This window comes from Apium graveolens, chromosome 3, assembly GCF_009905375.1.
Source record: "Apium graveolens cultivar Ventura chromosome 3, ASM990537v1, whole genome shotgun sequence".
Classification (NCBI taxonomy): Eukaryota; Viridiplantae; Streptophyta; class Magnoliopsida; order Apiales; family Apiaceae; genus Apium; species Apium graveolens.
This window is the reverse complement of record NC_133649.1, coordinates 175,907,177-175,916,583: the sequence shown is the minus strand read 5'-3', so window position 1 is coordinate 175,916,583 and position 9,407 is coordinate 175,907,177. Positions and strand designations below refer to the sequence as shown.

General features: G+C 37.5%; 1 non-coding gene across 1 annotated transcript; it reads right to left on the bottom strand.

Annotated features, from left to right (window-relative positions):
• Positions 1-489: 489 nt before the first annotated feature.
• LOC141716132 (small nucleolar RNA R71) lies at positions 490-596 on the bottom strand. The gene has a single exon (XR_012572853.1). It is a non-coding gene; the product is annotated as a small nucleolar RNA R71 (small nucleolar RNA).
• Positions 597-9,407: the final 8,811 nt, after the last annotated feature.

The following is a 9,407-nucleotide window of genomic DNA, read 5'->3' as shown; positions in this document are numbered from 1 at the left end:
TTTAGTTTATGTGCTTGTCATCAGTGGTCATTAAAGTTCACTGACTCAGACTCTTTTACTCTCATGGTTTATTTGTTTGTGTTTCAGGTACTCAGTACAATGGGAGATCCAATAGCACGAACGAAATCCTTGATGGATTTTTCTCAACCCAAGATCAATGACATTCAATCTAGCATTGTCCGGCCAGATATCACAGCTAATACCTTTGAGATCAAGCCTGACATAATTTAATGGGTGTAGAATTCAATCCAGTTTGGGGGTTCTCCAACTGAAAATCCCAATATGCACATGAGGGATTTTAGTGTGATCTGCGACACCTTCAAGTTCAACGGTGTTTCTGAAGATGCTGTGAAGCTGAGACTGTTCCTATTCTCTCTGAGGGACAAGGCTAAGAGCTGGTTACACTCTCTACTACCTGGTTCAATTGCTACTTGGGAAGATCTTGCTCAAAATTTTCTCACTAAATTCTTCCCTATGGCAAAGATAGCTGCATTCAGAAACGCTATTACTCAATTTACGCAGCAAACGGGAGAATCGCTATATGAAGCTTGGGAGCGCTACAAGGAGATGCTTAGGAAGTGTCCTCATCATGGAATTCCTGATTGGATGATCATCACTTGTTTCTACAATGGGTTGGGAGCACAGTCCAGATCCACGCTCGATGCAGCATCAGGCGGAGCATTATAGGCAAAGAGTTATGAGGAAGCTTATGATCTAATTGAACTGATGGCTGCTAATGAATATCAGTATCCAACCCAGAGATGTCCACAGAGCAAGGTAGCAGGAGTTCTTGAAGTGGTTACAGCTCCGGCTATCACTGCTCAACAAAAGGCGTTGTCTATGAAGATAAATTCTCTGGCTAACTATGGTGTTAAGAAGATAATTAGTGTTTTTGAGTTGTGTGCAGGTCCGCATGTGACGGAGCAATGCGCTATATCTAGTGACTCAGCTCAGTTTGTGAACAACTTTTAGAGATCACAGCAACCAGTTCCAGACAATTATCATCCTTACAACTGGAATCATCCTAACTTCAGCTGGAGCAACAATTAGAATGTGATGCAACAGTCGTTCCAACAGTTTGGAAATAAGCTATTCAACCCTCCTGGTTATCAGCAACAAATTACACCAAAACGACAAACTCATGGTGCATGTCTATCTTAGAATGAAAAATCTGAATTGGAGGAGTTGCGGCCTATTTGCAAAAACCAGGCTCTTATAAGCCAAAGCCAGGTTGTTTCTATCAAGACTCTGGAGAACCAAATAGGGCAAATTGCTAATGCCTTATTGAATCGACCACCATGGACGCTTCCTAGTGATACAGAAACAAATCCAGGCAAGAGGGAAGTTGAAGAACAGGTAAATGCCATCACCTTAAGGTCTGGAAAGGTCGCAAGCCCCCAAATTCAGCAAGACGAAGAGCCTGAAAAATCTCATGTTTCAGAAAATACAGTTGTGGCTGAAGAAGAAGTATAGAAGGAAGCAGAGGTGGAACCAAGGAAGACTACTGTGGAACACACTCCTCCTGAGGGTAATACAGGGGAGAAACAGATCTATCCTCCACCTCATTTTCCTAAGAGGTTGCAGAAGAAAAAGCTGGATAAGCAGTTTGAGAAGTTTTTGGAGGTGTTCAAGAAACTTCATATGAACATACCTTTCGCTGAACCTCTTGAACAGATGCCTAGCTATGCGAGGTTTATGAAAGGTATTCTCTCTCGAAAAGTGAAGATCGATGACTTAGAGACCGTTGCTCTAATGGAGGAATGCAGTGTTGTGCTACAACAGAAGTTGCCTCCGAAGCTTAAAGATCCTGGAAGCTTCACTATTCCTTGAACCATCGGAAACTTGTCGTTCGACAAGTGTTTATGTGATTTAGGAGCTAGCATCAATCTGATGCTTTTATCTATCTTCAAGAAGCTTGGTCTACCTGATCTGAAACCAACATACATGTCATTTCAACTAGCTGACCGTTCCATCGCTTATCCACGAGGTATAGTGGAGGATGTCTTAGTCAAGGTGGATAAACTCATCTTCCCTGTTGACTTTATAATTCTTGATTTCGAGATAGATAAGAAGATCCCCATTATCTTGGGAAGACCATTTTTGGCTACAGGCCGAACTATGATTGATGTACAAAAGGAGAGCTTACGATGAAGGTTTACGATCAAAAGGTCACTTTTAATGTGTTCAAGGAAATAAAGTTACCCACAGCTAAAGAGGAGTGCTTTAAAGTAAAGTGGGTAGACTCTGTCGTGAATTTGGAACTTGAGAAATTGCCAAAGTCAGAGACCTTAGAGAGATCCTAAATGGGGAAATCAGTTAATGATGACAAGGAAGGAACAGAGCAACTGCAGGTTTTAAATGCACCTCCGCAGATAAGGAAGTTGGATATGCCATTCAATTCTCTTGGGTTGGCAGAGCTGAAAATTTTTCAGGAGCGTTTTGAACTATTTATTCAAGAAGCTCCCACACTTGAGCTCAACTGAATGCCAGATCACTTGAGTTATTCATTCTTAGGTGCACCCCATGATAAGGGGTTGGGATATATTTTTGATGATGTAGAGAATGGCTGGACGGATCTTCCAGTGCCTACAGAGGGTTCTTCTCAAGCGCCACAGACAGTTGATAGGTTTGGTCTTGGTGATGAGCAGTACAGGCGAGTGACTATGCGTATGGAGGCCATGCACGACATTCACCATCGTTTTGCTGAAGATTTGACATACGCTTTCGGTACTGCTGTCCGAGACACTGGTGGCGAGGTTGATTGGCCACCTGATCCTCCACCCGACGAGGGTGACTCTCCCGATAACTAGGTATGCCTATAATCCGTATTATTACCTTCAATAAGGACATTGAAAATTTTAAGTTTGGGGGTGATAATGTAAGGATTAGTAGTGTGTGTCCATATAGATTCATATTGCATGTTTAGTTGTAGTTCATTCATATTTTTGCATGATTGTTCATTTAGGACATATTTGTTTATTTTTATGTGATTTCATATAGTTGCATTTGCATGCATATTTAGCATGATCCCTTAAGATGAACTATGATATTTGATAAGTTAATGTTGATTTGAGTATGGTGATGACGAATAGAGGGATGTTTAAGTCCTAATGAATTGATTTACATGCCAGAAACAAATATTTTCACAAAGTCTTATAGGGTTGCTTTTGATCTAGATCATGATCATACTTGTTTGTTATTGAGATTTAATCACTTGGTTATATTAAGAATTTGTGATATTCTCGTAATGACGTAAAAACACAAATTTTTTATCTGGAGAAAAACTTGGATTTCATTGCTAGTTGTTGTAAGGCTAGGCGTCAAATGGCTAGTATCCGACTCATATCTTTATGAGTAGTCTAGGGTTGAATGAGATGGAGCGAAACGCACTCATTCAGAAAAGAAAAAAAAAGAAAAAAAAAGAGAAAAAAAGAAAAAAAAGTATGTGTCTATGCATAATTGGTCAAAAGTGAGCTCTTTAATACTCGAGTTATTAAGTCTCAGGGGACTTTGTGCCTAGTGACCTAAGGCTTTAATTGTCTGGGATCCGCTAACCTAATGTTCGCTACATGGGTATTATTGCATAAGTCTTTTGGGACCTCATTCATTGCATGGTCAAATAAGCATCTTTGTTATGTGTTCAATAATAGTGTGAATTCTTGTATAACTCTAGTAGAAAGGAGGTGTTGTGAGTCATAATGCGTTTATTGTCTATTCTGTTTATAAACTTTTGATTGTTTCGATGATAGATAAGTTATGGTTACTGATCTAGTATCGAGAGATATCTGTTAAGCATTCACACACGCACGATTCTGATTTGTGAGTTATTTTGTGGGATTTATTCGAGCTCTGTTTAAAGTCAGTGCATTCTTAGAGGCATTGGCTTATTCATTTGGTTATGGTTATTCTGAAGGGATTAATTGCATTATCATTTAGTTGCATTCACGTAGTTGCATTCATGCATTAGGTTTGTTTTGTAGTTTTGAGTCTGTTTATGCTTGAGGACAAGCATCGATTAAAGTTTGGGGTGTGATAAGTGGATTTTATATCCACTTGGAATGCTTCATTACAAGCTTAAATTGGTGTTTTGGACTCAAGTTGTTGGTATTTTGATGTGTTTTTGTGTTATTGCATTTCAGGTATTAGTTAAATGAAGAAAGGAGCTTTTAAAGGAAATATGATGAACAATTATCAGAGTTGGAATCCAAGGCCATTGTCAAGTTTTAGAGAATCTCGTTAGCTTCATGTGGGCAGTTGAATTGCCTAATTCTGACGAGTAGAACTCAAGTTACGGCCAAAACAAGATTCATCAGAATTTTTCCAGACAGGCTGCAGGCGCCCGCCTGCTGGTGGAGGCGGCCGCGTGCTGATGCGCGACTGACTTCGCTGATTTCGCTGAAAATGCCTTTTTTGAGTGGAATTTGACGATTTTAAGGGTCCAGGTCCAATATGGGCTTATATATACTTAAAAAAAAGGGTTTTCATCATCCGGGAAGATTGGGATACGAAGGAGAAGACCTAGAAGCACAAAACAACTCCGAAAAAGAAGATCTTATTTTCAACTTGTGATTCTTTGAATTAGTTGTAACTTTGGATGCTCGTTTTCGTTCTTGTTGAACCTAGATCTCGTTTATTTGTACTTTAATTATTATTCAGTTTATTAAGAACTTGTTTATACCATGCTTTCATTGGAACCCATGGTGACAATGAGTTTAATTATGGGCTAATCGTTATCATGGGATTCTAGCGGATTTACTTATGAATTTCAATAGTAAATTGTTTTGATATCTTGGTATGTGGTGATTGTATGATATCCTAGTATTGGTTGTGCTTATTCGTCTTATGTGCGTAGCTAAGATATAACATAGCGTGTTAATCTCTATTTAAGCGACAGTGAATACAGAGGTTTAGAACTTGCCATGCTAGCATAGGTTCATGTATTGTATGCATGATTAGTGGGTAACTCTAACCGTTTTACTTGCCCTATGTAATCATTATGGATAACTTATGCTTAAACCGTTATGTTTTCAAAATTCTATAGACATATAGGGTCTCAATATAACTGGTGCCTATTCAGCTTCTATCTATCTTGTGGATGTCTGGTAGAATGGTACTCGTGCAACGAAAGTTGGCGTTTATCAGTTTCGTGTTATCTAATTAGTGTCATCACCATCAAATATTAAGGTTAAGAACGAAAAGGCTATTGAATGAAGTAGTAATGAAGTTAGAATCCTATGTTTGTCATATATATTAATTCAACCTCAATTCTCTTAGTTAATGTTATTTAGTATAATCTCTTAGTTTAATAAAAACCCAATTTGTTATTTGTCTTAACATTGAGCGATAACCATACATTGTTTCATAGGTGCATAAATTGAACTTAACCTAAACCAGTCTCTGTGGGAATGAATCTGATTTATATCTTATACTACTTGCGAACACGTATACTTGCGTGAATATTAGCGCATGTTTTCGCCCTAACAGCTGGGCTCTGTATAGAGCAAGGAACATGAATTGATGGAACCTCATAGATGTCTACAAGAACCTCTGGGAGAGGGTTTGATACTGGTATAATTGGTGTTATGGAAGGTCCCACTCCTTCTGCCCTCATTATTCTCTGTTCCCTTGGTAACTCTTCATCCTCTAGTGCCACCTTCGCGGCCATCCTAGATCTGGTAGTCGCCCTGACTACGGTCATCAATTTCTCAGCGGTCCTCTTCTTATTCTCGTCAGGATCCTCCACGAGATCCTCCTTAGCAACAATCCCTTCTGGGATAACATCCTCAATCGCAACATTCTCAATATGAATCTCATCTGGTCCCTCGTTAGGGTACTCTATCGGATTCACAATTTGATCAACAACATGTAATAAAACATCCTGATGCTCCTGAACCTCAGGGATCGGTGCCCCGCTGCCCTATACGATAACGAACTATGTTATTATCATGATATTTATAAAGGTTCCCGTAAGGGTTGTAACTGTCCGACTATGAACTTGGAAAGAGTTCTTATTATCTTAGTGAACTTATCATTTTAATGACGCATCATCTCTGAGGTTTATAACTCTGGGCTCTGATACCATTTTTGTAACACCCCAAAATCCGGGGTCAGGGATCCGGGTTGTCACGAGTTTTATTTCCCTTAATAACACTCAATCTTAGTAAACAACCAACTACTACGTACTGTGACCCCACAATACACACACACCACAAGTTATAGTCTCATAGATGAATACGAAAAATACCACAAGTCATTTTAATCCATCATTACAAGTCATTACACCTCAAAAGGGTTTCTGAATAGATTTACATAATATTTGCCATTATTACAATTCATAAATATACATAAGTCTGGTATATCAAAATTTGAAAGCCTAGCCTATTGGTAGTTCCTACCTCAGCTACAGCGGCATCAACGCCTATAGGAAACTGTGAAACATTTCCTATCTGCTCACGAATTGGGAGCTTGGTCCTGTTCATCTTGTCTATCTTTTGTTATATGATGAAAGAATAAAGCAAGGGTGAGAAACAAGCCCACCGAAATAATATGTATAATAATTTACAATATATGAGCATTCTCATAGTACTCATGAAAGTCTTGGTCAAGACGAAATGAACCAAGTTTGATATTTTAATGCGACGAAGTCGCAAAATATTTAGTATATATATTTACATTTATACTTCTCAAAATCTTTGAAATCCTCTGACATGTATAATATACACAGAGTTCCAGTTTATAACTGTATAAAATATCGTTGCAAGGTGATCTCATATATCTAACCTTGTCTCAACGTTTTTCTGAAAATCTTTATCATGCATATGATAATCCTTTACTAGATATAAGATAAAAAGATGAAGTTAAAAGATACTCCAATATACTTATACCTTCTTCGAATACTACTTGAACTACCATCGTTTAATACATAATCATTTTCAAAAGTTCATCGCATAGATGAGACTACAAGATAAGAATTGGATAGATTCAATCTTTGAAATATTATTCAAAAGAAATGAAGTTACGAGATACTTCATTAAGTCTCAATATATATATACACCTATATATATATATATCTCATATTTTCCTTGAAAACCTCTGTTGTGAAAAGTATACACAGAGTTATAATAACCAATGAATTTGGAAAGAAGACAAACTTTGGCATAAACCCGATATCTTGCTGATCAGGCAAAGATACCCATTAAATAACCTTTTCTACTAGTAGAGGGATGAATTCCCCACTGGTCATCACCCTGGCCGCATTAGGACCTTATGCTGGACTGCCACTCAGCCACTTATCCTTTGAAGGACTCCCAATGAGCCACTTACACTTTGATGGACTCCCACTGAGCCCATGTCACCTATGCCGACGTATTTTGATTGGGCTTACTTCCCGAATGTTGGGCAAGTAATCAATTTCTTTTATCAAATTAGCAACTTCTTTGCGCCGAAAATACACCACGGAGCCGGATTCCTTAGGTTTTGAGCGAGTATTTAAATCCCCTTCGAAAAGAAAAACTTAAATTAAAATCGAGTTTTGGGATCTACTCTAACTTTTAAAATCATTTTGAAGACTCAAAACCATTTTTGAAAATGTTTGGGGTAAGGATGATTTAATAGAATAAATTAGTTACAAAATAATCGAAGAATATGTGAATATTATTCTTTAAATAATATTATAATAAATAATAACTTTTATCAAAATAAATCCAGTAAAAGTTTTTGGAAATAATACTTGAAACGAATAATAATTTTTGAAAGATATACTTATACGATAGTATAATCTTTATTTGAATAATCAAAAACAATGTTTGATTATTATTCAAAACTATCAAATATACCTTATTCGATTAATAGTTATAGAAAACTATATATATATACATATATTATACTCGGGAACATCGACTCCCGGTCCAGAAAAATATTCACCTTTGGGTCCCCTATACTAAGGGTATACGCAACTACTACTTCTCTCTAACATAGGTATAACGTGTAGAAAACTTGCCTGAGCGTTCCGGGGTAGACTTAAGCTTATAGTGGGTCCGATAACCTATGAACAACAACATAAGCCGGAATTAGACCACGATCGCTTAAGAAACTAGTCAAAACTTACACATATCCTAACGGTCGCTTTCGGTCGCTTATACGCTTAACGATTTGCGTTAATCGCTTGCGTACCCTCGGCTCCACCAATTTTAATAAATGAACCGTAACGAATTTTAAGGCGACTCTTTCGTGAATACTCTACCAACTGACCAATTAATCTTACATAATTGCTTCGTACTCCAATTAGTCATTTAAGGACCTTAATCAAGGTTTCAAAGTAAAGCGAGGGGTACGCTCGGGAAACGCCGTTACTTAAAACGGTCGTTTCTCCTAAACCGTACATCAGATCCAAGCGAACCACATATCAAAACGAAGATTACGACACGATCTAGCTAAAGATGGCAAAGTTACAGATTAGTCAGTGACCTTTCTGTCCCGAACAATAAGAACAAGCAGTTGAATGAAAATGGGCATTACGACGGCTATATTTATGCGATTACCAATGTTTATACTACTCCAAATAACCACAAACCAACTCATAACCATCAATACAACCCAACTTCATCTAATCCTTATCACATCAGTCCATAACCTCAAGATTTTCCAACTCATTCAACCACAAACCTGAACTACTAACTATAACTTAAGATTCATTAACCAACAACAAAGATTCAATTATCAAATCACTTACAAATCAAACCAAAATACTAATAATCATAATCCATGCTTCTCATTCTCAAAACCAACCATTAAACTTACTAACAAATAAAGTAAAGGCTAGGGTTTGAAGTTTATACCTTCCTTGGTGGGTGATAAGTTGCTAGGAAGCCTTAGGGAGCCTTGATCTAACCTCCTACAAGCTTGATCTTGCAAAAGAATTCAAGAACACAAAGTTAAAGTTTTATAATTACTATTCACTCAAAACTTTAGAGAATTGATTAGCCATGAAATCCTTGAAATCAAGAGCTTAGATTCATGGCATAACTAAGTTTATAATTATGGAACCCAACCAAACCAACCTAGGAATTTATGCTTGCTTGAATGATGAACTTTGGAAATTTCTCCTTGCTTTTTTGAAGAAAAATCGTGATCAAGAGAAGAAGAATGAAGGAGAATGCTTCTTTGATTTGTCTTGGTGATTTGTGTGGTCTTTAGCTCGGTTACTTGTCAACTTGCACAAATATCTATTAACCATGCTTACATCACCTTCCTTATGTCATCAACTTGCCACATGTCAATTCCCTAAGGTTTGATGACCTCATCTTTTGCTAATTCCTTGATTAGTGCTTAATTTTTTTGGCTAATGATCGCTTATCTTTTTTACAGTTTGCTTTACTCTCGTTCTCGTTAATCGTTTGAGGGATCAT